The sequence below is a fragment of the Phoenix dactylifera genome, chromosome 11 (genome assembly GCF_051530095.1).
Source record: "Phoenix dactylifera cultivar Ajwa chromosome 11, Ajwa_hap1_PhDact_Kaust_v1.1, whole genome shotgun sequence".
In the NCBI taxonomy this organism is placed as follows: Eukaryota; Viridiplantae; Streptophyta; class Magnoliopsida; order Arecales; family Arecaceae; genus Phoenix; species Phoenix dactylifera.
The window spans coordinates 8955106-8964075 of NC_143200.1; positions in this window are offsets into that span (position 1 = coordinate 8955106).

Sequence of the window (8970 nt, forward strand, 5' to 3'; positions counted from 1 at the left end):
TTTTTAGGTACCCACGATGATGGAGAAAAATTGCTCCGATGAATTAATAATCATTGCTCGAGGTCCAAACAATATTGTCAATAGATATGATGGGTTCATTATAAATGATATTAAATTTCATACTAAAAAATACGAGAAATTTAGAAAAATCCAAAACAGTGGGGTTATGGTTGAGCCGGACGGAAAAACTTATTACGGTGCCCTGAAGGATATTTATGAGCTGGATTATTATGAAAACTTTAAGGTAGTACTATTTTGATGTGATTGGATGGATATAAACTCATCTAGAGGTTTGAAACAAGACATAAATAGTTTCACACTTGTAAAATTTCAAGGTTGATACATACTAGTGTGCTATTAAAAGATGACCCATTCATTTTTTCATCTCAAGCTTGACAAGTGTTTTTTGTACAAGACTCAAAAGATAAAGATTGGTATGTTGTCATTAAGACTAAACCTAGGAACTTGTATGATATAGGAAAAGGGTTGGAAGAGGAGGATAATAAGACTTATACTCAGTGTATGCCTTTTAATATTGTACCGACTGATAGACAATGAGAGAGTATAGTTTCGTAATGGTAAGAAAAATTTACGATGTATACATTGAATGATGTATTTTTTATTACTAATTTATTTAGTATTTAATTATTATTTAACTGATATTGATTAATTTTCGTGCATACTAGGTAACAAAATGTCCCGAGAAAAACGATTCAGAGATGTGGAGTTCCAGCAGTCTTAGGTGGGATCTTCTTCTGCTCAGTCCATGCGATCTCAGCAACCCCAGCAGCACGAGTCCGAGTCTCAGCATGAGTTCCAGTCTCAGCACGATCCAGGCCAGAAGATTATGGATGACTTGCATATCCATGATAATTTGATTTAAAGTGCATATATTAAGTTCTGTTACAATCTAATTATTTTAATTAATTTGCCTCCAATGTTTTATGGATATTTTATTATTTTTTATAGATGAACAGGAGAGAGTGAGGACGACATGGGGTTCCTCTCAAGCACGGGATGTGTGGCAGCTTCATGAGGATGAGAAGATAGTCGTCGGATGCAACAAACTAGGGCAGCCCATCAGGAGGGCTGGAAGCCTTTTATCAAGTTTTCTAGGATCGGTTGCGCGTAGGGGTCAGTTGTGTTCATTTAACTATCATAAGTGGAATGATATGCTTCCGTCTTATAAAGTTGAGCTTCTTAAAGTTGTACAAGTAAAGAATTGAATTTATTATTGTTAATTTGATACCTACTGTATGTTAATTTGCTTACTATTATAATTTTAATTTTTCGATTTAATATTGTTATAACATTCTTTACTTTGGTGTAGAAAAAGTTTGTGTTCCCTCCAGAGAGCCATGATTGGGTGCTAAAGTCCCTCAACTGCAAATGGAAAGAATATAAGTCAAAGTTGAAGGCTGAAGAGTTATGCAAGGTTTAGAGCTGAATTCGTAAGTTTCTTTGAAACTCTTGTATCATATAGCATGTATCATGATATATAGCACTTCCAATATACTTTTTGTTGTAGATGGAAGACTATGGGAGGAAACCTGGTGAGGTGGAGTTCTATAAGATGACTCACATCCACCGAGATGGCAGCTTTGTCCGAAAGAAGTCGAGAGATATAGTTGTATGTATTCATTAATAATTTGTGCAATGATTTTTCATGTATTTCAATTTTTCAAAAATTAATTTGATTGTTTTTGAGAGATATAGGACAACGCTACATCCTTTATTTCAGAGCGTATCAAAGAGTCATTTTCAATCAGCAACACTAGATGTATCGAAGCTCAGGTGTTTAACGAATTGATGGGCTCAGAGCGTTATGGTCGAGTGAGGAATTATGACATTGGAGTTACCCCCACTCAGTTGTCTGCAGTGGGTAGATATACTCAAGATGCTAGATAGAGTAGTAGCACTACAGAGGTTAATGATCTGAAGGCAGAGATACAAGAGTTAAAGCAGAGCCACCAGATAGAGATACAATCTTTGAGGGCTCAAATTAATCAAATTACATCTTTGTTGCATTAGTTTGTCCCTCCTCAGGTAAATTACTACATCTACTTGAACATTTTACATAAGTATCATATTTTTTTTAATGAGCTTAATAATTTTCGTATTCTTAACTTCTTAAGTTTTTTTTATTATAGGTTCTTGATACTTCATCTGCGCGTAGAGATGGTGATGCCATCGACCCCTGAAGCTTTTATTTTGGAGTTTTATATGTATTTTTTTTATGCTTTTCGAAGTACATTGTAAACGTAAATTGACAATATGAATGTAATTTGACAATATGAATGTTTAGATAAATATGTTTGATTGTGCTATGTGTATATCTCATTTATGTGTATGCCTTTGATTTTGTAAATAGAGTTTTAAAATTTTTTTAATTTTTTTTTAAAAAATACCCTAACGACGCTTTAAAGCATCACTAAATCGAACATTTACCGATGCTTTAAAGAGTTGCTAAATTGCGATTAGTGACGCTTTCATGCGTTGCTACGTTGTAAATTACCGACGCAAAAAAGTGTCAGTAAAGCGTCGCTAGTTTCCGACGCTTTTGGAAATGTTGGAAAATATTTTTTCCACTATAGCATAGGCGACGCTTTACCGACGCTTACGAAAGCATCAGGAAGGTTTTTACCGACACGTAAAAGCGTTGCTAATGGCCAAAACAAGCGTCGCCAATGCCCAATTTTCTTATAGTGAGGTATAGCAAGTAAATCTTGAATAGTCCATGGTGAACCTGTCACGAACTAAAATCGGGACATAACATGGCCATGCTATCGAGAGATAGCAGCCCATGGTAACACGAAGCCAACATTACATTTAGATTTCAAATCCATCTTAACTTCTAAATTCATCTTAAAAAAATATAATAAATAAAATTTTAATTTTATTATTCATTAAATGCAACCAATATTGGTTCAGAGCATTTACATCAAACATAAATACCAACCCATAATCCTTAATATTTAGAAGATTACTAAGCTATAAATTCGTAAACAACTAAAGAATTAAAGTTATGCTATATAATTCACCAAGCTTGCTAGCACGGACTCCAAGCCAGGACTATCCTTTATTCCTATTGACCCTATTTGCTTGAAAAGAAAAATTAAAATAGAGATATATGAGCGATATAGCTCAGTAAGTAGACCTTTTATTTCCTTATCATATCAAGCATAAGTTTTTTTTTTCATTTCAATGCATTATTTATGAAAAATAATAGATACCATAAAAATAAAGCATTTTATAGTATAATAAAGCCCCTTCAAGAGCATTCCAGTCAACCAACAGAGTATAGCTCCATTTATAATTTTTGATTTATTGTCTTGGAGCTGTATTCATTGCAATAGTATTTACTTCTTTCTATTCTTTACTGTAACAAATTTTAAGAATTGAAACTTAGAGAAAAAGTCCATCCAAATCTTGAATTGGATTGTGTTGAACCTGAAATAAGCTCGGAGTAGGTTTTGGTTGATTGCTTAGAAATTCAACTAGTTTGATTGTGAACCTAGAAAAAAATCAGTGAAGGTTTTGGTTGATAGAATTGAAAAAATCAACTGAGTTTAGTTACAAACAAGAAAAATAACTGGATTGTAATTTGGGCTATAGATTATAGTAAAATTTCTAAGAAAAAAGTTTTTACGAGTGGATGTAGGTGCTGGATTGATACCAAACCACTATAAATATTATGTGTTTGTGTTAATTGCTTTACTTGCTTTTATTTTTAGTACATTTACTTATTAGTTTGCTGCTAAAATTTATCTCCTTCTTTCAAGCATTTAATTTTGCTGTATTTAGTTAAAGTTTTGGAAAAACCCAATTCACCTCCACTTTTGGGTTGTAAAGCTGGGCAACATATATTATCACATTTATAAACATAACAATGAATATAGTACTATGACCTTTATTAACAAATGTCACAATAAAATTTGCGAAATCTTGTATACATTAATGTTTCTCGACAAATGTAGGATAGAATACCTCTAGCGTCAATTATGGTAAACGTCATAATAATCAATGTGGCAGTAAACCATATTTGTTGTATTGCAAGTAGTTAAGGAGAGAGAATATTTGTCCTAACTTGATTCAAATGCTTGAGCCTGCATTTAGAAGCGAAATAGCACAAATGGAATAATTTGTTTCTAATCCTTATATTCCAATTACTGAATGGATTAAATGGAATAAGTATAACTTTTGTTTGGTTTAGAATCCTTTATTTTTGTGATTTACAATGATTGTTGTTTGGTTAGAAAATTGGAATAAAGATATTAAAAGGTAACATTTTTAACATTAAATAAAATTTCTTTTTTATTGGAAGATAATTAGCCAAGTATGATTGAATGCCAAACATGCATGTTATTGTTATGCTCAATGATACAACAATGATAATATTATTTTATGTAAGAATATTTAGAGTATTATTAACTATAATAAATATTGAATTAATAAATATTAAATTAATAAATATTAAAAAAATAATAAATTCATAGTTTGTACATAATTAAGCCTGTTTATGGGTGTAGCTATTCGTCATCTAAGTTTAGGATTGGAGAAGTTAATAGTTGGTCTATCCATGGACCATGCTTAATTATAAGCCCTTGTGGACTGATTTTATAACATTCAGTGCATTGGCAAAGAAGTTGTTGCCCAAGGTGACAACCCAAGAGGGGGCGGGAGTGAATTAGGTTTTCTAAATTTTATGACCCCAAGTTAGTTTATCAATGAGTGCACAATTCAACCTATATGAAAGATATAAATGCAGTGGAAGCAAAAGTAATTAAGCTCTTGGCAATCACAAGTAAATCAGTTTAAGAAGTTAAGCTAGAGCAACTACATAATGCAATGAGGAAAGTAAAGCAAGAAGCACAAATAAAACACAATGCAAACACAAGTATATACAATGGTTCGGTACACTCCAAGGCACCTACGTCCACTCTCCAAGCGTCCTCTTGAGAATTCATTATAATCCCTCATATTATAGTTAGATTGTTTTGCCGGGCTCATAATCCAAAAATCCTAACAGTTGGTTTTACGGCATTACCAACAAGAACCTAACCGTTAGTTTTACGGATTCACCAACAAACCTATACCATTGGTTTTACGGGCTCACCGACAAACCTACATTGTTGGTTTTACGGGCTCACTAACAAACCTTACAACAAGAATAAGTGAATCAAAATATAAAGCTTCTTAATGAGCAAATAAAACAAATATACACTAAGGAGAAGAAAAGAGAGATGTTATCGCTTTGAAGGCGCTTTTCTTTTCTTCGCTGAGATTGCTTCACTCTTCAATGAATTGGTTGAGCTCTTGAAGGCATTTAAATTCTGCTCAACACATTTTTTTTGGGTTGGAACTTGAAGTAATAAATTGAACTCTCTTGAATTTCCTCTTTCTCTTGAATGCACACTTAGTTCCCACCAAGATTCTTTTTCTTGATGAATGGTGGCTCTTAAATACTTCTCTAACCTCCAAATATCAGTTTCTAACTGTTGGATTGAAGAAACTAGCCGTTTATAGCCGTTGGAGCCTTAAAAAGTACTTTTGCAGAATTAGCCGTTATGCTGTCAGTCAAGCTCGATCGACTCAAATTTTTCTGGGATCGACTCGATCTTTCCTAGGGTCGACTCTGACAGAAAATCCAGAGAGCATTTTTTTGTTATTCCAAACTGGGGTCGACTCGAATATTCCTGGGGTCGACTCGAGCTTAGCTGAGGTCGACTCTGACAGGAAATCCAGAGAGTTGTTTTTCTGATGTTTTTAGCTGGGTCGACTCAAGCTTTCTTGGGGTCGACTCAACCTTGGTTGGGATCGACCCAACTTACTTGGGGTCGACTCTGATAGTGAATCCAAAGAGCTGTTTTCTTGTGAAACTTGTTGGGGTCAACTCGAGCTACAATGCTGATTTTTGGAGTCGACCCGAACTTTGTGCTAGTCGTGCCAGTTGTGCTAGATGTGCTAGGGTCGACTCCAATTCTTCTGGGGTCAACTCCAACTCTGTGCCGAATATCCAAAAGTGTGCCATAGCATGCCATAGCGTGCCAAATGTATCAGAGTCAACTCCAAACTTTCTGGGGTCGACTCTAACTCTAATTTTCTGCATCTTAAGGTTAGTTTAGCACATTAATCTAATAAAAGACATCGCAATTAATTTAGGATGCAAGGCACAGGAAAGTTTCATCTCTTTGACTGGTAAAAAGATAGAATTGCCCCTTATCAAGAAAACTTCACACTTAATTTTGTCAAACTGAAAATTAGATTTTTTCTCAAGTTCTTCTAATAGATTTATCCTTAGATGAGTTTTTGAGAGTTGTTTTAAGTGTAGAAGAAGAGTGTATCATGAATGTATCGAGAATGTATCGTTTCTTTCTTTCTTAAGTATTTAAATACTTGATCTATTTAGTTAATAGCATTAGCACTTCCATATTGCCTCAATGGCTTTATAAATATCAAAATAACACTAAGGTCCTTAATCTCCCCCTTTTTGACGATTACAAAATATTGAGTATAATCAATTTGGCATTCATATGAAGAATTAGATTTAATATTTATAAAGTGCTTTTGGTTCAAGAGTTTCAAAGTTAGTCCAATTTAGAGTTTGTTTCAAAGAACCAAGAGCTCCCCCTATCTTATCCAAACAGATGCGAGTTTTAGCTTTGCTCCCCCTTACTCTTGTATTTCATTAAGTCAAAGTTTCCAAAAGTTTGTGCCAAAGTAAGAGTTTCAAGTTATATATCGAGGCAAGAAAATTGTGTGCCAAATGCTTATGTATCATGCCTTCTTATATATCTTGACTTATGTATCGTGACTTCACATGTATCAAGACTTATGTATCGTGAATTCTCAGGTATCAAAATTTTAAATTTCAGACTTTCTATTTGTCTTATATCTCCCCCTTAAGTATATAATATTTGTCTCTTTGTTTAAGGGTTAATACTCATATTTTCTCCCTTGTTCTCATATTTTCTCCCCTATTCAATCTTTCTTATGGAATTTGCTTATGGTTTATCTCTTATCTTTTCTCCCTCTTTTTGTTATCATCAAAAAGAATAAATGAATAAATGAAAGGGATAGCATTGTAATGAACACCACAAAGATCATAACTCAAGAGGAAACATTGTATTCCATCTAAACCAAAAGTACAATGTTTTAGTGAAGAAATACAAGCAATAACAGAGAGTAAACACTAGTCAAAACAAATACAAAATCCAGGAGACACTTTAAGAACATACTTTATGATAATGCTTTAGAGGTAGTCAGCTTTAACATAATCAATATAGTTCAATCTAAGTTGATTTATATTCAATTCAAAATATAAATCATTATGAGCATATACTCAGATATTTCTTTTCCTTTTTGATAACATCAAAAAGGTTGCAATATAATAAAACATTAAGCACAAGGCAATATTTTATTCAACGCATATCAAATTATTGCAAGAATATGAATCACGTAACTCAAGACAATAATATCAGGGCAAGATAATGAGCATAGATTAGAGCCAACTAAGATAGTTTCAAAATATGATGAGATCACAATAAATTTGATGATTTTAACATTCTTTTAAAGTTTCTTTACTTCTCTTTCAAAAAGAGTAAACCTGAAACAATTTCAGGGGTAACAAATATCATTAAAATCAAGGATGAAAAGTTTGGCTTTAAGAATGAGACATTTGAGATACGAGCCAAAAGAAATATCTAAATATAGATTCCAAAGATAGTTTTCAAATCAAGTGTAGATGGAATCTTTCTCAAGTTATTTCAAGGAGTATCAAGAATGATATTCAGAGAGAGCATGAATGGAAATCCAACCTTTTTTTTTTGAAAGATCTTTAATATCATATGAAATCTTTTTCATTTAAAATCTTTTTCCAATATATTAAGTATGTAGCAACATGAGAGTAATCTAATTAATTTTCAGAGTATAGTATAAGAGTAGATAAAGATCAAAACTTATATACTCGAAAAATACATGATCATGTTGAATTATTAATTCTTAATGATTTCAAAGTTCTCCCAAGATGTAAAAGCATTGGGGCACAGATACCAAAATATAAATTTATGTAATTTATAATACATCTTAGAGCATACATAAAATCTAAAGCTTTAAAAGTTCTTTTAGAGCTCTTTTAAAGACTTTCTTTTACTTCTTGAAATACTAAAGTGCAAGCCAATAAGAGCTCATTAGTAGATTCCAAAGTAAATTTTCAATACTAAGACAAATGGAATCCTTTTCAATTAGTTTTCAAAATAAATAATTTACCAATTAAGTACAGATGAAAATCTAACTTTCAAAAGATATTCAATGAAGCACAAAATATAATACCAAAATATGCTTAAATTGATATGAGTTTGAAACCAATTAGACATTAAAAGTATACTAAAAGTTCTTTGCCAAATTTAAATAGAGTAATCTTTAATGATTTAGCTTTAAGAAAATTCATTTCTCTTTCATTTATGTAAGGCTCTTGATATCAATTCATGTTTTGTAAGTAAAATAGTTAAATTCAGAAATTGACAAAAATGATCATGAATCAAATATAAAATATTCAAGGTATGCATCAAACAAAAGTGACTTTTGAATAAGATGCAGAATGCAAGGAGATTGAATATTTAAAGCTCCCTCTCAAAAGATGCGTTGTTCTTTAAACATTCTTTTTTTTATATTGAATTTCAGATTTTAATGATAAGTGTGAATAAAACTGAAATTTTGTGATATCAAGAATGTGAAGTAATCTAGAGCTTTTCAAGATTTATAGCAATCACTCTTTTTAATCTTTCAAGAACAAGTTATGCTTTCTCTTAATTTTTGAGAATATGTACTGAAATATTAATCAGAAAATAATTCTTTTGAAGCTCAAATTTCTTTCAAAAGCAATTATATATATATATAATAATTATTTCAGTGAGTTGAAATATTTCAAGCTTTAGGATCATTCACTCTCTTCTTAAAAATAGCCTTTTC